Source organism: Piliocolobus tephrosceles, chromosome 2, assembly GCF_002776525.5.
Source record: "Piliocolobus tephrosceles isolate RC106 chromosome 2, ASM277652v3, whole genome shotgun sequence".
NCBI lineage: Eukaryota > Metazoa > Chordata > Mammalia > Primates > Cercopithecidae > Piliocolobus > Piliocolobus tephrosceles.
The window spans coordinates 140,174,760-140,195,483 of record NC_045435.1 but is presented as its reverse complement, the minus strand read 5'-3'; the positions used below and the strand labels follow the sequence as shown (position 1 = coordinate 140,195,483).

Here is a 20,724-nt window from a genome sequence, read left to right as displayed (position 1 = left end):
GAATAAATCTAGAAAATAATAATAAGATAAATTTAGGAATCTATGCGAATACATTGAAATTAAATAATATGCTCATGAATGACCAGAGGGTCAATGGAGAAATTAAGAAGAAAATTGAAAAATTTCTGGAAACAAATGATAATGGAAATACAACCTACCAAAACCTATGGGATACAGCAAAAACAGGATGAAGAGGTAAGTTTATAGCTGTAAGTGCCTACATCAAAAAAGAGAAAAAACCTTCAAATAACCTAACAAAGAATCTTAAAAAGCTAAATTAAAAAAAAAAGAGCAAAATAAACCCCAAATCAGTAGAAGAAAAGAAATAACAAAGATTAGAGCAGAAATAAGTGAAATTGAAATTTTCAAAATACAAAAGATCAGTGAAACGAAAAGCTGATTTTTTAAAAAGTTAAACAAAATTGACAAATTGGCCTTTAGCCAAACTAAGAAAAAAGAGAAGATTTAAATAAATAAAACAAGAAATGAAAAAGGAGGCATTACAATTGATACTGCAGAAATTCAAAGGGTTGTTAGTAGTTTTTATGAGCAACTGTATGCCAATAAATTGGAAAATTTAGAAGAAATGGAAATATTCCTAGATACATACAACCTACAAAAGTTGAACCAGAAAGAAATCCAAAACCTGAACAGACCAATAACAAGTAATGAGATCAAAGCTGTCATAAAAAGTCTCCCACTAAAGAAAAGCCCAGGAACCAATGGCTTCACTGCTGAATTCTACCAAACATTTAAATAACTAATATCAATCCTACTGAAACTATTCTAAAAAATAGAGAGGAAGGGAACACTTCCAAACTCATTATAAAAGGTGAGTATTAACCTGATACCAAAACCAGATAAAGACACATAATAAAAAAAACCCCAAAACAAGCAAAAAAGAAAAAAAAAAAAACCCACAGCCCAATATCTCTGATGAATATTGATGCAAACATCCTCAACAGAATGCTGGTAAACTGAATTCAACAATATATTAGAAAGCTCTTCATTATGTCCTAGGATTTATCCCTGGGATGCAAAGATGGTTCAACTTACTCAAATCAATCAATGTGATACACCATACTAGCAGAATGAAGGATACAAAACATATGATCATTTTAATTGATGCTTAAAAAGCATTTGGTAAAATTCAACATCCCTTCATGATAAAAACCTTTAAAAATCTGGGGATAGAGGGAACATACCTCAAGATAATAAAAGCTATGTATGACAGATGCACAGCTAGTATCATACTAAATGGGGAAAACCTGAAAGCCTATCCTCCAAGATCTGCAACATGGCAAGGACACACAATGTCACCAGTGTTATTCAACATAGTATTGGAAGTCCTAGCTAGAGCAATCAGACAAGAGAAAGATATAAAGAGCATCCAAGCTGGAAAGAAACAAGTCAAATTATCCTTGTTTGCAGATGATATGATCTTATATTTGGAAAAACCTAAAGACTCCACAAGAAATCTATTAGAACTGATCAACAAATTCAGTAAAGTTACTGGATATGAATCAACATACAAAACCAGTAGGATTTCTATATGCCAACAGCAAAAAATATGAAAAAGAAGTAAAAAAGTAATTTACAATACTTTTACTTTTTTACAAAAGTAAAAACCATTTACAATAGCTACACATAAAATTAAATACCTAGAAATTAACCTAACCAAAAGACTGAAAGATCTCTATAATGAAAACTATAAAACACTGATGAAAGAAATGGAAGAGGACACCAAAAAATGAAAAAAAAATCCATATTTATGTATTGAAAGAATCAATACTATTAAAATGTCCATACTACTCAAAGCAATCTACAAATTTAATGCAATCCCTATCAAAATGTCAATGATATTCTTCATAGAAATAGAAAAAACAATTCTAAAATTTATATGGAACCACAAAAGATCCAGAATTGCCAAAGCTATCCTAAGCAAAAAGAACAAAACTAGAGGAATCACATTATCTGACTTCAAATTATACTGCTACTGGCATATAAAACAGACACATAGACTAATGGAACAGAATAGAGAACCCAGAAACAAATTCACACACCTACAGTGAACTCATTTTCAACAAAGGTTCAAGAACATACACTGGGGAAAAGACAGTCTCTACAATCAATGGTGCTGGGAAAACTGGATATCCATATGCAGAAGAATGAAACTAGATCCCTATCTCTTGGTATACACAAAAATCAAATCAAGGTCGGGCATGGTGGCTCACTCCTGTAATCCCTGCACTTTGGGAGGCCGAGAGGGGTGGATTACCTGAGGTCAGGAGTTTGAGACCAGCCTGGACAACTTGGTGAAACCCCATCTCTACTAAAAATACAAAAATTAGTTGGGTGTGGTGACCAGCACCCGTAATCCCAGCTACTCAGGAGGCTGCGACAAGGAATGGCTTGAAGCCAGGAGGTGGAGGTTGTGGTGAGCCGAGATCATGCCACTGCACTCCAGCCTGGGTGACAGAGCAACACTCCGTTCCAAAAAAAAAAAAGTCAAATCAAAATGGATTAAAGATTTAAATGTAAGACCTCAAGCCATGAAACTACTACAAGAAAACATAAGGAAACATCTCTAGGGCATAGATCTGGGCAAAAATTTTTTGAGCAGCACCCCACAAGCACGGGCAACCGAAGCAAAAATGAACAAATGAGATCACATCAAGTTAAAAGGCTTCTATAAAGCAAATTATACAATCAATAAAGTGAAGAGACAACCCACAGAGTGGGAGAAAATATTTGCAAGCTACCTGTCTGACAAGGGATTAACAATCAGAATATATAAAGAGCTCAAACAACTCTATAGAAAAAAATCTAATAATCTGATCAAAAGATGGACAAAAGATTTGAATAGACATCTCTCAAAAGAAGACACACAAAATGGCAAACAGGCTTATAAAAAGGTACTCAATGGTCAGGTGCAGTGCCTCACACCTGTAATTTCAGCACTTTGGGAGGCCAAGATGGGTGGATCAACTGAGGTGAGGAGTTTGAGACCAGCCTGGCCAACATGGTAAAACCCCATCCCTACTAAAAATTCAAAAATTAGTCAGGCATGGTGGTGCACATCTGTAATGCAGGCTACTCAGGAGGCTGAAGCAGGAGAATCGCTTGAACCTGGGAGGTGGAGGTTGCAGCGAGCAGAAATCATGCCACTGCACTCCAGCCTCGGTGACAGAGAGGGACTTCACAAAAAAAAAAAAAAAAAAAAAAGTGCTCAACATTACTGATCATCAGAGAAATGCAAATCAAAACTACAATAAGAATAAGAATGTAATCTCACCCCAGTTAAAATGGCTTATATCTAAAGGCAGGCAATAACAAATGCTGGCAAGGATGTGGAGAAAAAGGGACCCTTTTATACTGTTGGTGGGAATGTAAATTAGTGCAACCACCATGGAGAACAGTTTGCAGGTTCCTCAAAAAACTCAAAATTGAACTACCATATGACCCAGCAATCCCAGTATATTTCCCAAAGAAAGGAAATCAGTGTATTGAAGAGATATCTGGACTCCTATGTTTGTTGCAGCAGTGTTTACAAAAGCTAAGATTTGGAAGTAGCCTAAGTGTTCATCACCGATGAATGGATAAAGAAAATGTGGTACGTATACACAATGGAGTACTACTCAGCCGTAAAAAAGAATGAGATTTAGTCATTTTCACAACATGGATGGGACTGGAGATGAGTGTGTTAAATGCAATAAACCAGGCACAGAAAGCCAAACGTTGCATGTTCTTACTTATTTGTGGGATCTAAAAATAAAAACAATTAAACTCATGGACACAGAGAGTAGAAGGATGGTTACCAGTGGCTGGGAAGGGTAGTGGGGCGAAAAGGGGGAGAATAGAATAGAAAGAATGAATAAGACCTATTATTTGGTAGCACAACAGGGTAACTATAGTCATTAATAACTCAACTGTACATTTTTAAATACAGAGTGTAATTGAATTATTTGCAACTCAATGGATAAATGCTTAAGAGGATGGATACACCATTCTTCATGATGTGCTTATTTCACATTGCATGCCTGTATCAAAACTTCTCAAGTACCCCACAAATATATGCACCTACTACATCCCACAAAACTTAAAAAGACAATATATAAATAGCTGATAAGTACATGAAAAGATACCTAACATCATTTGTTATCAGGGAAATACAAAATAAGCTACAATGTTATAACACTACACATGCACTCAAATGGCTAGAATTAAGAAGACTGACCACACCAGGTGTTAGTGAGGATATGAGGCAAGTGGAACTCTCATTCATTATTGGTGAGAATGTAAAAAGTTACAATTACTTTGGAAAACAGCTTCACAGTTTCTTGTAAAGTTAAATATACACTTACCACATGACCCAGCAATTCCACTCCTTAGTATTTACCCAAGAGAAATGAGAACATATGGACTTGCATAAGAATGTTCATAGCAGCTTTATTTGTTCAATAGCCCCAAACTGGAAACAACCCAAATATCCAAATGAGTGAATGAATATACTAATTGGATACACCCATTCAATGGAATATTACTCAGCAATAAAATGAAACAAATTATTAATAGAAAAACATGGAAGAATCTTAAAAACATTGACCAGAGCAAAAGATGTCAGATGAAAAGGAAAAAAAAGCAGCTTGATACAAAAAGGCACACATTTTATATAATTTATTTATATAAAATTTTAGAGAAAATTAATCTAATTTAAAATGATAAAATGCAAATCAGTGGTGGCCAGAGGCAGTATGTGGAGATTAAGATTGGACATGAGGAAATCTTTTGCATTGTAAGCGAATTAGTTGACCTGCCTATTGGGAAGTTTAAGTGGAGTCATATCCTCTCACTGCTGTAATACTGCCAAGCATGGGCAAGAGACCTCTGTTCAGCCAGTTGGACTGCTCTTTCTTCACTTTAAATCTTGAAAAAAGTATTACACAGATGGAAGAAAATATTAAATAGTTCCCTGTCCTAATGCTAGGTCTGGTTCTTCAGACTCTATCAATACACTTCCAATAAATTCCCTCTTATGGTTTACGAAGACATTATTTTAGAAATCCTAGCTACAGCAGAAAGAACAGAAAAGAAAGTACGTGTTAATATAGTAGAAATAAAGACACAAGATGATTTTTATTTGTTTTTGGCATGATTGACTATTTAAAAATCATAAGAAACTTTGAAAAAAAGATTACTTTGAGATAAATTAATATCATTTAGATGACAACCCCTGCCCTTTTTTTCTTTTGAGGTGGAGTAAAAGAAAGTTATACAATTATTTTAAAATCAAAACTTCTCCCAAATTTTGGCAAAAGATGATTTGGGGGTGGAGTAGGGAAGAAGGATATTAAAATACCATGAAGCTATAGAGGTCAAAACAGTAATTTCATAAACATAATAGGTGGAAACAGGAAGCTACAGATAAGTAAAGCCGGAAGCCACTAGATGAGTAAATTATGGTATATTTACACAATGAGTGTGAATCATTTACAACTTTATGCGTGCTATAGTCTGAATGTTCCCCAAAATGTATGTGCTGAAATTTAATCCCCATTGTGGTGGTGTTAAGAGCTGAGGCCTTTTAGGAAGTGATTAAGTCGTGAGGGCGTGAATTAGTGTCTTATAAAAAGGCTGGAAGGAACCAGCTTAGGGCCTTTATTGTGCTCTTCCTCTCTTCTGCCCTGTGAGTCCACAGCATTCTCCTCTTTTGTGCTTCTGCCTTTCTGCCATGTGAGGACACCTAGACAGCACCATCTATGAGGAATGAACCCTCATCAGACACTGAACCTACAAGTAGAATAGTCTTGGACTTCCCAGTCTCCAGAATTGTGAGAAATAAATTCCTGTTCTTTACACATTACTCAGTCTCAGGTATTCTGTTATGGCAGCACAATGATAACACAAAAATATATATATATACTGTTGAATAAACAAAAATCTATGTTGAATGAAAAAAGCCAGATACAAAAGAGAACACATTACATGATTTCAATTATATAAAGTACAAGCACAGATGATACAAATCGGTGCCATTGGAAATCAGGATAGTGGTTATCCTTGGCATGGGAAGTAAAAAGAGAACATGAGGATAAGTCCAGGGTGCTGGTAATCTTCTTTTTATTAAACAGATTATACAAGAGTGTTGTTTGTCAAAATTTAGTAAGTTATAAATGTATATGTACACTTTTCTGCATATATAATTGGTAACATATGCAATTTAAAGATTTTTATGCTAGAATAAAATATTTGTAATATATGTTAAATGGTTACTAAGCATTACATAAAAATAATTATTACAAATTAATAATAAAAATAAAATCACATAGGAGAAAATAGGCTAAGACTACAAACACACGTTTTATAAGGAGGAATGCTAATGGCTAATACACATATGAAGAGATGCTCACCTAAATTATGGGTTTTGGGTGTTAGAAAGACAGCATTTAAAACCTGTCTGTATGACCTGCTAAAAATTACTTGATCCATCTAAAGTTTAGTTTCCTCCTCTAAAATGGAGACAATGATGGTGCTTAACTTTGTAGGGTTACTAGAGTTAATCAATAAAAGATAAAGTTTTGAAAACGATTTCTGCTACATAGTTAGTGCTCAGTAAAGGACAATAGCATTTGGAATGGTGGTAGTAGATGTAGGAGAAGCACCACCAGTATTAAAGAAACAAAAATAAATCTGAAAGGCGGCACCATTTTTTAATCCATTAGATTAGCAAAAGTTTAAAAGACTGATACCATGCAGAGTGTGGGGAAATAACCATGTCTTTGGTAGAAGTGAGAATGGCTACCTCATTTTAGATAGTAACTATATATTTCTAGATAGTAACTATATATATATATAATCGTTATATATTTTAATATTAATTATATATTTTAACCTGTATATGTATAATGATTAAAATAAATAATTTTAAGTTTTTGACCTAATAATTCCATATTGGAAATATACCCTGCAGGAATAAATTAATAATAATTACTCTGATGTTTTTGTGTGGTAAATTTTCATTTTTGGAAGATTAAGCACACCTATATTGAAATGATACTGCAGTGAAACTTGGGGATGGGGGAGGAATGAATGGGCAGAGCACAGAGGACTTTTAGGGCAGTGAAAATACTCTGTATGATACCATAATGGTAGATACGTGTTATTCTACATTTGTCCAAATCCACAGAATGTACAACACAAAGTCTGAACCCTGAACTATGGACCTCAGGTGATTTTGATGTGTCAGTGTAGGTTCATCAATGGTAACAAATGTACCACTGCGGTGGGGGATGTTGACGGTGGTGGGAGTGATGCATGTGGGACAGCAGGGAGTATATGTTAAGTCTCTACCTTTCTCCCAACTCTGCTGTGAATCTAAAACTTCTTTTAAAAAAATAAAGTCTTTAAAAAACTTAGAAAATGTGGCTAGAAATGTTAAAATGAAAGAAGGAAAGGAAAATTTCCTTATGCCCTCCCACTACTTTTAGGGTTGAGTGTAAACTGCATAAGGACCCAAAAGGACCTGCTTACTTCTCCGATCTTACCCCTCGTCTCTTCATTCCACATTGTGGATAACTAACCATATTGGGTTTCTTTCACTTCCTCAAGGGCACCCTGTGATCTTACATATGTGGGTCTTGCATGTGCTTTTTATTTTCATGAAAACATCCCTTACAAGCACCTCTACTGTCTTTCACCTGATTCTTTGTCTGAGTCTCAATTTAGATGTCTTTGATCCAGAAAGCCTTTTGTGATCTCCTTTCTATATCAGTTCCATTTCATGCCACCGCTCACTCTTCTCCTGTGCTTCCATAATACCTTAATCTTCCTATATCATAACACTTACCTTACTATGTTATAATTTTAGAGTTACTTGATTGATTAGTAAGCTATCACCTCAAAAGTTTTCTCATGGTCCTTTGAAATTCTTTCCCCATAACTCTCTGTCAAGCCTCAAGTAACCAGTGATCTGTTTTCTGTCACCAAGGAGTAGTTAGTATTTTCCATAAATGAAATCATGTATTACATAGTCTTATTTGTCTGCTTTCTTTTACTTAGCTTAATTATTTTGAGATTCATCCATGTTGTTTCTTGTATCATAGTTCATTCATTTTTATTACCAAGTGGTATTTCATTCCATTGATATACCTCAATTTGTCTATCCAGTCACAGGTTAATGGATACTTAGGTCTTCTCAGTTTGAAGTTATTACAAATAAAACTTTTATGAATATATTTGTAGAAGTTTTTTGTTGTTGTTGTTGCTGTTTGTTTGTTTGCTTTGAGACAGAGTCTCCACTCTGTCACCCAGGCTGGAGTGCAATGACATGATCTTGGCTCTCTGCAACCTCCACCTCCCGGGTTCAAGTGATTCTTTCGCCTCAGCCTCCCGTAGCTATGATTACAGGCACCTGCCATCATGCCTGGCTAATTTTTGTATTTTTAGGAGAGATGGGGTTTCACCATGTTGGCCAGGCTAGTCTTGAACTCCTGACCTCAGGTGATCCTCCCACCTCAGCCTCCCAAAGTGCTGGGATTACAGGCCTGAGCCTGGCCGGAAGTGTTTTTATAGACATATATTTTTGTTCTTTGGGGTAAATACCTAAGAGTAGAATATGTGGGTCGTGGTCAGTATTTATTTATCACTTTAAGAAATTGCCAAACTGTTTTCCAAAGAGATTGTACTATTTTACATACCCTCCAGCAGTGTATGACAGTTCCAGTTCCTCCATATCCTTGCTCCAACACTTGGTATTGCCAGTCTTTAAAAATTGTACACATTCTAAAATTAGGTATGTACTAGTGTCTCTTGTATCATTCAGTGATTCTAATTTGGATTTCCCAGATTATCAGTGATGCTGAACATCTTTTCATGTGCTTGTCATCCTCCATATGTCTTCTTTGGAAGGTGTCTTTTTAAATCTTTTACTCATTTTTTATTGTGTTGTTTGTTTTCTTGAGTTTTGAGTGCTCTTTATATATTCTGGATTCAAGTCCGTTATCAGATACGTGATTTGCAAATATTTTTTCACATTCTGTGACTTGTCTTTTTAATGTCTTACCAATGTCTTTTAAAAAACATAAGCTCTTACTGTTGATAAAGTCCCATTTATCAATATTTTATCTTTATGGATAGTGCATGTGGTGTTAGAACTTAAAGAGCAGTGCCTCACTGAAAGTCACAAAGCTTTTCTCCTGTTTTCCTCTATAAGTTTTATAGTGTTAACTTTTACATTTAAGACTATAACCATTAAGTCAGTTCATTCTAAACTGATATATATATATATGATGTGAGGTATGAATGGTATAAACACATATATATATATGTGATGTGAGATATGAATGGCATTTGAACATCCAGTTGTCCCAGCACCATTTGTTAAAAAGACTACCCTTTCTCCAGTGAATTGCTTTTGTATCATTTTAAAAATCAGTTGTGATGGTCTCCATTTAGACAGTATTCAGTTCCATTGCTTTATCTTAATGCTAGTTGCATACTATCTTGATTTCTGTAGTTTATAATAATTCCTAAAGACAATGTAAGTTCCCTAATGTTCTTCTTCTTCTTTTTTTTTTTTTTTCCCAGTTTTTTGGTTATTCTAGGTTTTTTCCATTTCTAGAAAAATTTTAGAAACAGCTTAGCAATTTCTTTTTTGGGGGGGTGGGGTTTTGCTCTGTCACCCAGGCTGGAGTGCAGTGGTGTGAATATGGCTTACTGTAGCCTCACCTCCTGGGCTCAAGTGATCCTCTCACCTCAGCCTTCTGAGTATCTGGGAACACAGGGGTGTGCCACTGTGTCCAGCTAATTTTTAAAATTTATTGTAGAGACAGGGTGTCACTGTGTTGCTCAGGCTAGTGTCAAATTTCTAGGCCCAAGCAATATTTTCATCTTGGCCTCTCAAAATGCTGGGATTATAGCCACTGTCTGAAATTATAGTTTCAAAATTTCTTTAAAAAAATAAAAAATAAAAATAAAAGTCTTAATGAATTTATACCTCAATTTGGGGAGAATTTATTTTCTGACAATATAGAGTCTTCTGACATGAACACAGTGAATCTCCCTATTTATTTAGGTCTTCTCTAATCTCTCTAAGTAGTGTTTTGTAGTTTTCAGGGCATAGGTCTTGCACATAATTTGTCAGGTCTATACCTAAGCATTTCTTATTTTTGATGCAATTAAATAGTATTTTTATTTCAATTTCTGATTGTTTGTTGCTAGTATATAAAAAATACAATTGACTTTTGTATATTAATCTTGCAGTCTACAACTCTACTAAAACTTATTAGTAATGGCCTTTTTATTGGATTTTCTCCATAGATGATCATGTTATATTCAAAAGCAGTCCATTTTACTTCAATCTTCCCACTCTAAGAGCCTTTTATTTCTGTCTCTTGCCTCATTGGCCAAGCTAGAACCTCCAGTATAATGGTGAGTAGAAATAGAGTCATCTTATTCCTGATCTTAGGGGGAAAGCATTGTATCTTTTGCCATTAAATATGATGTTAATTCTAGGTTTTTCAAAGACATGTTTTATCAGGTTGAGGGAATTCTTTGCAATTTCAAGTTTGGTGAGAGTTTTTGCCAGGCATGAATGTTGGATTTTGTCTAATACCTTTTCTTTTGTTTGTTTACACAAACAAAATGTATTTTGTTTAAAAATATAATTTACATATATATACACCCACACAGGGGAAATAACAAAATGTTAATACTAGCTAATTTCTAGATTTGGCATATTAAGTCAGAGGGGTATTGACGAATATATGTAGTTTATTAATTTTTTTCCTGTATTTCCTAGATTTTCTATAAGTAACTTGTACTATCTTTTTTTTTTTTTTTTTTTGAGATGAAGTCTTGCTCTGTCACCCAGGCGGGAGTACAATGGCCTAATCTCAGCTCACTACAACCTCCGCCTCTCAGATTCAAGCTATTCTCCTGCCTCAGCTTCCTGAGTAGCTGGGATTACAGGTTCCTGCCACCACACACGGCTAATTTTTGTATTATTAGTAGAGATGGGGTTTCACCATGTTGGCCAGCCTGGTCTTGAACTCCTGATCTCAAGTGATCTGTCCGCCTCAGCCTCCCAAAGTGCTGGGATTACAGGTGTGAGCTGCCGTGCCTAGCCTGTAGTATCTTTATAATAGGAAAAAAAAAAAAATGTTATTTTAAAAAATATCCCATATACTTTCAAAGTAGAACAAATTCAAAATATTTACACTTACTCATTTTCATCTTCACTGTCAAAAGAAAGGAGGCTACTGTTTTCGATTTGTTTTTGTGAGTTCTTTTTGACTGAGTCCTGATTTATTTCATCTTAATTTGTCTTCTTCTTTTTTGAGCTTGCTGTTAAACCTTCTGAGGGATGCTTGACTGGTGCTTCACTGGTTTTTGATATATGATTCTTCCCACAGCTGGAGCTGGTTCTTCATCTGCTTGGGCAGCCTTTATTTCTGCTTAAATTTTCATGACTTCTTCAACTGACAGGTCTCCCTTTTTTAAAACCACCACTTGAGGCTGTTCATCTTTGTCACTGTGATCCTCATTTTCATCTGGGAGATGAGGCTGGATTCTCTTGGTCTCTACGGTGGGCTCCTCCCTACAGCCAACCCACTCCTTGAAGTGAGCCAGGAATGCTGGCCTGGCTGGCCGCCCATCTTGTCCGATACCTTTTCTGCATCTATGTAGACAATAACAGTTATTCATTTTTAGTCTATTAACATGGTAAATGACATTGATTAATTTTTGAATATTACATCAAATAATAATCTCTAATGATTAATTTTTGAATATTACATCAAATAATAATCTCTATTGTTTGTTGCTAGTAACTTAGGATTATTATGATCTTTTGATAAATGTATCCCATTATCATTATTAAATGACCCATTTTATTTTTTAAAATCTACTTCGATAGTAACATAGCCACTCTAGCTTTCTTTTAATTAGTGTTAGCATGTTATATCTTTTTTGCCTTTTAAATTTTAACCTGTGTGTGTCCGTTTGTTTATTTATTTATTTTGAGACAGAGTCTCACTTTGTCGCCCAGGCTGAAGTACAGCGGTGAGATCTCGGCTAACTGCAACCTCCGCCTTTCAGGTTCAAGCGATTCTTGTGCCTCACCATTCTGAGTAGCTAGGACTATAGGTGTGTGCCACCACACCTGGCTAATTTTTGTGGTTTTAGTAGAGATGGGGTTTCACCATCTTGGCCAGGCTAGTCTTGAACTCCCTGCCTCAAGAGATCCACCTGCCTTGGCCCCCAAAGTGCTGGGATTATAGGTGTGAGCCACCATGCCAGGTCTATGTCTTTATACTTAAAGTAGATTTCTGAAGTGGGAGGATTGCTTGAGGCCAGGAGTTCAAGACCAGCCTGGGCAACATAGCGAGACCCTCTCTCTACAAAAAAATTAAAAAATTGGCTGGGTGCAGTGGTTCATGCCTGTAATCCCAGCACTTTGGGAGGCTGAGGCAGGTGGATCACCTGAGGTCAAGAGTTCGAGACCAGCCTGGCCAACATGGTGAAACTCCATCTCTACTAAAAATACAGAAGTTAGCCAGGTGCAGTGGCAGGTGCCTGTAATCCCAGCTATTCGAGAGGCTGAGACAGGAGAATTGCTTGAACCTGGGAGAAGGAGGTTGCAGTGAGCCAAGCACGCCATTGCACTTTAGCCTGGGTGACAAGAGCAAAACTCTGTCTCAAAAAAAAAAAAAAAAAAAAAAAAGAAAAGAAAATTAGCTGGGCATGGTGGTACTTTGTTGGTTTATTAGCTATAATTCTTTGTTGTGTTATTTTAGTGGTTGCTTTAGGGTTTGTAGTAAACATATTTCTCCTATGCTGGATGCTTCTTGCCTTTGAACATCTGACTCCAAGTTCTTCAGCTTTTGGACTCTTGGACTTATACCAGTAGTTTGCCAGGGCTCTCGGGCCTTTGGTCACAGATTGAAGGCTGCACTGTCAGCTATCCTACTTTTGAGGTTTTGGGACTCAAACTGGCTTCATTGCTCCCCAGCTTGCAGATAGCCTATTGTGGAACTTCACCTTGTGATCATGTGAGTCAATACTCCTTAATAAACTCCCTTTCATGCGTACATCTATCCTATTAGTTCTGTTTCTAGAGAACCTTGACTAACACAGTTGGGTTTAAATCTACCACAGTTATTATTTGTTTTCTATTTCTTATTCATTTCCTTTTTCTTCTTTTTGTGCCTACTTTAGATTAATCAAATATGTTTTATGATTCTTTAACTTATCACAGTTTGCCTTCAAGTGATATTATATTATACCACTTGATGCATAGGGTAATAACTCAATATGCTTCTGTGTCTCCCCTCCCAGCATCTGTGCTATAGTTATCATATATTTTACTTCCATGTATGTTATAAACACCACATAATTGGATGAGGGCTGCTAGAAAAAAAACAAATAAAAACAAAGCTAACAAAATCTTTTTTAGAAGAAAAAAACCTAGAATATCTTATTATTTTTGCTTTAAACAGTCAATTTTCTTTTAAACAGATTTTAAAAATAAGAAAATAAGTATTTTATATTTACCCATGTAGTTAACATTTTTAGTGCCTTACATTTTTTAAAGTAGATTCAAATTTCCATCTGGTATTGTTTTCCTTCTGCCTGAAGCATTTCTCTTAACATTTTTTCTTTTTTTTTTTTTTTTTTTTTTTTTTTGTAGCTTACGTCTGCTGATGATGAATTCTTTTAGCTTTTGTATGTCTGAGAAAGTAATTTTACCTTTGTTTTTTAAATATGCTTTCCTTAGGTATAAAAATCTAGGCTGACAGTTTTACTTATTCTTTCAGTACTTTAAAGATGTTCCAAAGTTATCCAGCTTACTTATTTTTTGTTATCATTTTTATTAGGTTGGTGCAAACACAATTTCGGTTTTTTCATTAAAAGTAATTGCAAACACCAAAATTACGTTTGCACCAACTTAATCTAATATGTTTGTTCCTTTGCCCATAATGTGTTCTTGTCCCCCTGACTGTTTTGGTGTCTTCTCTATCACTGGTTTTAAACAATTTGATTGAGATAAGCCTTGGTGTAGTTTTATTTGTATTTTTTAATTGAACTCTTTAGATTGGTGGATTATATTTTTTACCACATTTGAAATTTTTGACCATTATTTTTTCAAATATCTTGTCTGTACCCTTCTCTCTTTCCTTTCTTTGACGCACTCCAATTACAGGCATGTTAGTCTGCTTGAAATTAGCCCACAGCTCACTAAAGCTGTTTATTTTTTTCTAGCTTTTTGTTTTTGTGTGTTTTATATTATATCCTTTCAATTTCTATACCTCCAGGTTACTAATCTTTTCTTCTGCAATGTATAATATGCCACTGATCGCACCAAGTGTTTTTCAGTTTCAGACATTTGTAGTTTTTATCTCTAGAAGTTTAATTTGGTTCTTTTAAAAACATCATCCATGTCTCTACTTACCATTCTCAACCTTTTTTCTAGCTTTTTGAACACATGAAATATAGTTATAATAACTATTTAACATCCTTGTCTACTAATTCTATCATCTGTCACTTTGAGTTGGTTTAGATTGATTTTTTTTTTTTAAACCTTATTGTGGGCCGGGCGCGGTGGCTCAAGCCTGTAATCCCAGCACTTTGGGAGGCCGAGACGGGCAGATCACGAGGTCAGGAGATCGAGACCATCCTGGCTAACACGGTGAAACCCCGTCTCTACTAAAAAAAATACAAAAAACTAGCCGGGCGTGGTGGCGGGCGCCTGTAGTCCCAGCTACTCGGGAGGCTGAGGCAGGAGAATGGCGTAAACCCGGGAGGCGGAGCTTGCAGTGAGCTGAGATCATGCCACTGCACCCCAGCCTGGGCGACAGAGCGAGACTCCGTCTCAAAAAAAATAAATAAATAAATAAACCTTATTGTGGGTCGTATTTTCCTGCTTTTTTGAATGTCTGGCCTTTTTTGATTGGCTACTATACATTTAAAATTTTTGCTTGTTCTGTGCTGGTTGTTTTTTTTATTACTTTACGTATAACTTGAGCTTTCTTCATGGATATAGTTAAGCTTCAGTTATTGTTAATAAGCCTAGTTAGATAAAACCAGAGCAGCGTTTAGTCCAGCACTACTTTAGCTCACTACTGAAGCAAGGCCCTTCTGAGTTCTTTTCCTGATACCTCATGAATTATGAAGTTTTCCACTTTGGTGAGTGGGAAAGGGGACAATCCTCAGTCAGTGTAAATACTGGTATTAATTCCTCTCATCTAGTAGTTCTCAGCTGGGATAATTTTGCCCCATAGAGGGCATTTGACAATGTGTGGAGACACTTTTGGTTGTTACAACTGGTGGGGGTAGTGCTGCTGGCATCTAGTTGGTAGAAATCAGGATATTGCTAAATATCCTACAATGCAGCTCCCACAATATAGAAATTTTTGCCTCCAAATGTCAATAGTGCTGAGGTTGAGAAATCCTGCCTAATCCTGTGGGCTTGGGGTATTTTCTTCACATGTGTGTGCCGATCAGCACTCAGGTGGAGTTGAGGAAGACCCTATTCAGTTCTCCAGATTTTTCTTTCTGTGCTGGTCTCTCCTCTCTGGAACTCTGCTCCAAAAACTCTAGCCATCTTGGCCTCCTCACCCTTACAGTTTTGTCTCCTCAAATCAAGAAGACTGCTGGGCTTTGTCCAGGCCCCCATTCCCACTCTAAGCTGAGGCCTGGAAACTCTCCAGGCAGTAAGTTGGAGAAATATTAGGGCTTTCCTCATTCATTTCTCTTCTTTAATAGATTACTATTTTACATTGCCATATATATATATCTGATTTTTAGTTTAGTTTTTTTTTTTCAAGCAGAAAGTTAATTCATATCCCTGTTACTCCATCTGGTATTAGAGCAAAAATCTGTGTTGACAATTTTTGTTTGTTTGTTTTTGAGACGGAGGAGTCTCACTTTGTCACCCAGGCTGGAGTGCAGTGGCACCATCTCGGCTCACTGCAACCTCCGTCTCCCAGGTTCAAGTGATTCTCCTGCCTCAGCCTCCCAAGTAGCTGGGATTACAGGTGCCTGCCACTGTGCCTGGGTAATTTTTATATTTTTAGTAGGAACGGGGTTTCACCATGTTGCCAGGCTGGTCTCAAACTCCCAACTGCAGGTCATCTGCCTGCCTTGGCCTCCCAAAGTGCTGGGATTACAGGCATGAGCCATCGCGCCCGGCCATGCTTTTGACATTTTCGAAATTCAATTAAAATCATAGCATTGCTCTAGATCAGTGGTCAAAAGCTTTCCATAGCTAAATCTTCCTCACAGGAGTATTTTGATTATTTAATTTTTTCAAGCAGGTTGCCAAAACTGAAAAGTAGGGGGATTTTCACATAAAAAACCAAAATTTTCAGCTATTCTTGAAACGTCCTCTTGGGGAATCTCAAAACAACTTGAGAGTACTTAAGTGGGTAATCTTCAGCAATCCAGACATTGGAGGGTGATAGGTGGGCTGGATTTCTTCTTCACTGCCCCCAAACTTCACCCTTCATTCTTTTCTATCATGCCCTGTGCCATCCTGCCTCCTCCATACAAGAGGTTGACCTCTATGACTGTATCAAGAGATTGTTTAGCCCTTTGGATTCTCACTGGGTTCAGCCAAACAGGAGCACTGGCAGGGGATTTGAGGGTGGGAGGAGAGAGTCTGGCCTCCTTCTTGATAGTTTACTAAAGGTTGGTCAAATTCTTCCTAAAGTTGCAGCCTTTGTCAAATGGTCTTATCCACTCTACTCTCTCTTTGGATCTGGCAACCTTGCCTACATACAAGGAAACTGACAAACATAGAGAAACCAAATACCTAGTGGACCTTATTGCCAGCCTAAGAATGTAACTCATATATGTATATATTTTTTTCCAAAACTCTGATGGGAAACAGGGCTTTGCAAGGCTTGGAAATGCTTGCTTGTCCTTTTCCAGTGAGTTTGTTTTTGTTGAGAGGGAAAGAGGAATGGGAGAGAGTTATTTTGAGACATGTATCTCCAGATTAAGATTTAGTCGTATTTCTAGAGACTCTTCTATTTAAATTCTGTTTTTCAGATATGTGTTTCATCAATATCATTAGGATCACCTTCCATAGTCTAGTCAATTCACAGAATCTGTTTTGACAGCTCTGAACAGAAGAGTCCCTAATGGAAATATTAGGTACCACCTTAACCATTTTTTCCCAGTTGTCTTCTGCACTCTATAATCTCAGCTTACCGTTATTAGCTCTGGGGAACAAATACACACTCCCACATACAAGCATATATACACATTTTTGCACACTAATTCAACCCATGCTTCTCTGTGCTCGTCTATAACAGCTAGGTGGTCTGTGTCTGTGGTCCTCTAAATATTTAGTGATGAGCACAGACTATTGGTTAATTTTATCAACAATCGCCTTTTTAGCAGAGGAACTTGAATCCTGAAAGAAGTAAAATGCCAAAGATCATTCTTGGGTTTTAGATCTGTAAGATAAAGACAAAACTTTCCTGCCAAGATTAAGAAAACCAGCAAATATGTAGGGTGAAGAACATATATTCTGTGGATTCACTACCCCAAAGCTATATAGGCCAAAGTGTGCAATGAAGAAGGCACCACTCCATGATAAGCTTAAGAAAAGGCTGAGTGTAGTGGCTCATGCCTATAATTTCAGTGCTTTGGGAGGCTAAAGTGGGAGGCTGAAGTGGAAGGATTTTGAGCCCTGAATTGCAAGATTAGCCTGGGCAACATAGTGAGAACCTATCCCTACAATTTTTTTTTTTTTTTAATTAGCCAGGCATAGTGGTGTGCACCTGTAGTTCTACCTACTCAAGAGGCTGTGGTAGAAGGATTGCTTGAGCCTACAACTTTGAGGCTGTAGTAAGCTATGATTGCACCTGAAACACAGTCAAAAAAAAGAAAGAAAGAAAGAAAGAAAGAAAGAAAGAAAGAAAGAAAGAAAGAAAGAAAGAAAATAAAAGAAGAGGAAGAAGAAAAAGAAGAAAAATTAATCATGGATACATTTGGATTTCAAATATTGTTCATCCTCTGAAAAACATAAACAATAATAAAAACTATGCTTTCAAATTTAATGTTTTTATGACTAAACATATTTCCCAAGCCTCTGAAATATTGTATGTCCAAAGTGTAGGGTCTAACCCATGATACACTGCCAAATCAATGAGTTCCTCAAGGGGCTTGGCAAACCACAAAACCATAGTGATACTTGGTTCTTGCCTCTGTATAGTGGGGTTTATAGAACTAGAGCAGTCTCTGAGGTACCTCCCAGCTCTCCAATTCAGTGACTCAAGGAATGATGACTGATTTAGGGATTTAGGAAGAAGTTCTAGTCAAGAGGAGGCTATATACTTATGACATTAATATTGAGTCATTTCAAGAATAAATGGTGGCAATCTAAGACCATTGCAGGAAACATTCTGATTGCCTGAAGGTTTGTGGAATAGTCTACAATTTAGTGTCTGGGACGAGGAAGGGAACAAGATGGTGGCAACGGTATCTACATGTTCAAATCTATCCTTGTTATTCTTTGAATTTCTGTGATGGTCTCTCTCAGTAACCAACTCCATTCTGGTGCTAGAAGTTCTAGGCTGTGAATTGTGGATAGTAACTTGGACTTTCCCCACACTTTTCTCTCCCTCAGATTCCTCCCTCAATCCTTTCCAAACGAAGTGGTAAGAAACCACTTCTCTTGTCATAAATGAAATCACTCCCCTCCCCGCTTAACAACCAAATTATTTAACAGAGCTTTTTTTTTTTTTAGCACTTATGATTTCCATATGATGATTCTCCTTATGAGTTATTGAAATATATTTTTAAAGGGATTAGGAAATTGATAATTTGCTCTGGGAGTAGAAAAGCAGATGGAAACCTACTTTATCACTTTGTTATGCATTGGTTTAATGTGATTTCTTAGCAATTTGGAGCATATTAGACTGTTTTAATAAATATGTTTCATCCACTAAGTCTTACCAATTTATGCATTTTTTCTATTTTACACCTAGGTTTCTGTGTCCCATGTTCCCCAGAAGGCCTCTCTGATTTTCTGTGATGATATATAAAGAGCAAAGATCTTGGCTTTTTGGCTTACTCTGTTTAATGTCACATTCAAAGTGTCATTGAGTAAAATTTTCTCATGTATATGTAATTGATAATAATGGCCGTACTGGAATTTACCTCCTTTGCCAACCCCTTAATGAAATAATGGGTCTAGCTGAGAGTCATCAGTGTACGATGACATGCCCCCAAAAGAGACAACTCAACATGATGAGCCTCCTCATGGAATGTTACCACCTATAAAATATTATTACTAAAAAAAGTGGAATCTGGATCAGATCAACAAAACGCCACTTTGTTGGAAAAACAAGAATCAGAGGACTATGTTAACACCACAGAACTGCAATCAGCAAAACCAGAACCTGGAAAACTAGACAGAACAGATGCCCCAATTTCTTCAATAAATTGCAAGGAAAAATAAAAGAGAAAAGTTGAGAGGGGAGAGTTATAGATAAGAGAATTAAGTGATACATCAATCACATGTGTGGGACCTGTTTGGATCCTGATTAAAACAAACAACTGTAAGGAACAAGCAAACAAAAAGAAAAACAAAAACAACTTTATGAGACAACCAGAAAAACATACCTGAATATTTCCTGATATTCAGAAATGATTGTTGATTTTGTAGGTGAGATAATAACATGACAGTTTTATATATATAAATATATAAATAAAAATATATATTCATATATAAATATATAAATAAAAATTATATAACTATATCATATATTTATATGTAAATATATAAATATATATTATATATAAATATATGATATATTTATATGTAAATAAATTTATAATATATAAAATATATATTTATATATAAATATATAATAAATATATAAATATAAAATATATGTATATATGATATCTTTTTCTTTTTTTTGGCAGAACCGTTCAGGACCTGACAAAGCGGCTTTTAGAGTGGAGGAACCCTCTTCGGCTGGGGAGATCCTTACTCTCCATGGCCACCAGATGGCGAAGGCTGCCCGCGGCCCAGAAAAGAGACGAGCCTGCAGCCCCGCGCGGAAACTGCTGCGGTACCTGGTGGCCAAGGGCAAGGCGTGGGGTCCTCCACGCCAACTGTGTGGGGGAGACCTGGGTAGAACTCAAAGTTACAAAAGTCACTGTGCAAGCCCTGCTGTGCATAAATGCATAAATTGGGAAGACTTAGTGGATGAAACAAATACAGGTTCGGCGGCGGTCTGAGATCCATGTGACGCGGGGGCACTTTAGGGACCATTGCTGAGGGCCTGGTTAGCATTTGGGCAGCTGAATCCTTCCCTTGGCGAACTCCATACGTGCCCTCGGCGACACATGGAGGACTCCCAGGGTTGAAAAAGTGGGTGGATGTGTGTGTGCGCGCTCGGCCACGTCGTGTTTTCTTTTTCATTTAAGCCGTAATAAGGAGAAATTCGATGACCAGCAAGGCCGGAGCCCTATCGTCTTGTTGGGGGTGAGGGGGAAGAAAAAAAAAAGGTGCCTGTAACTTCAGGCTGTCTAAGAATCGCTTAGCTCCTGCGCCCGGAAGAAAATCCAGCGCCGGTAGGGTTCGGGCGCGCGGGAAGCCCTGAGAACCCCAGATGTGTGCGCTGAGCCGAGGCCTCTGCAAGCGGCAGGAGGGAATCTGACCTCCGACATTCTTTTCAAGACACGCGCCGGTGGACCGGATCCTGG

General features: G+C 36.8%; 1 pseudogene; it reads right to left on the bottom strand.

Moving 5' to 3' along the window:
• Positions 1 to 11,218: 11,218 nt before the first annotated feature.
• LOC111539431 lies at positions 11,219 to 18,191 on the bottom strand (annotated as a pseudogene).
• Between the last annotated feature and the right edge of the window lie 2,533 nt (positions 18,192 to 20,724).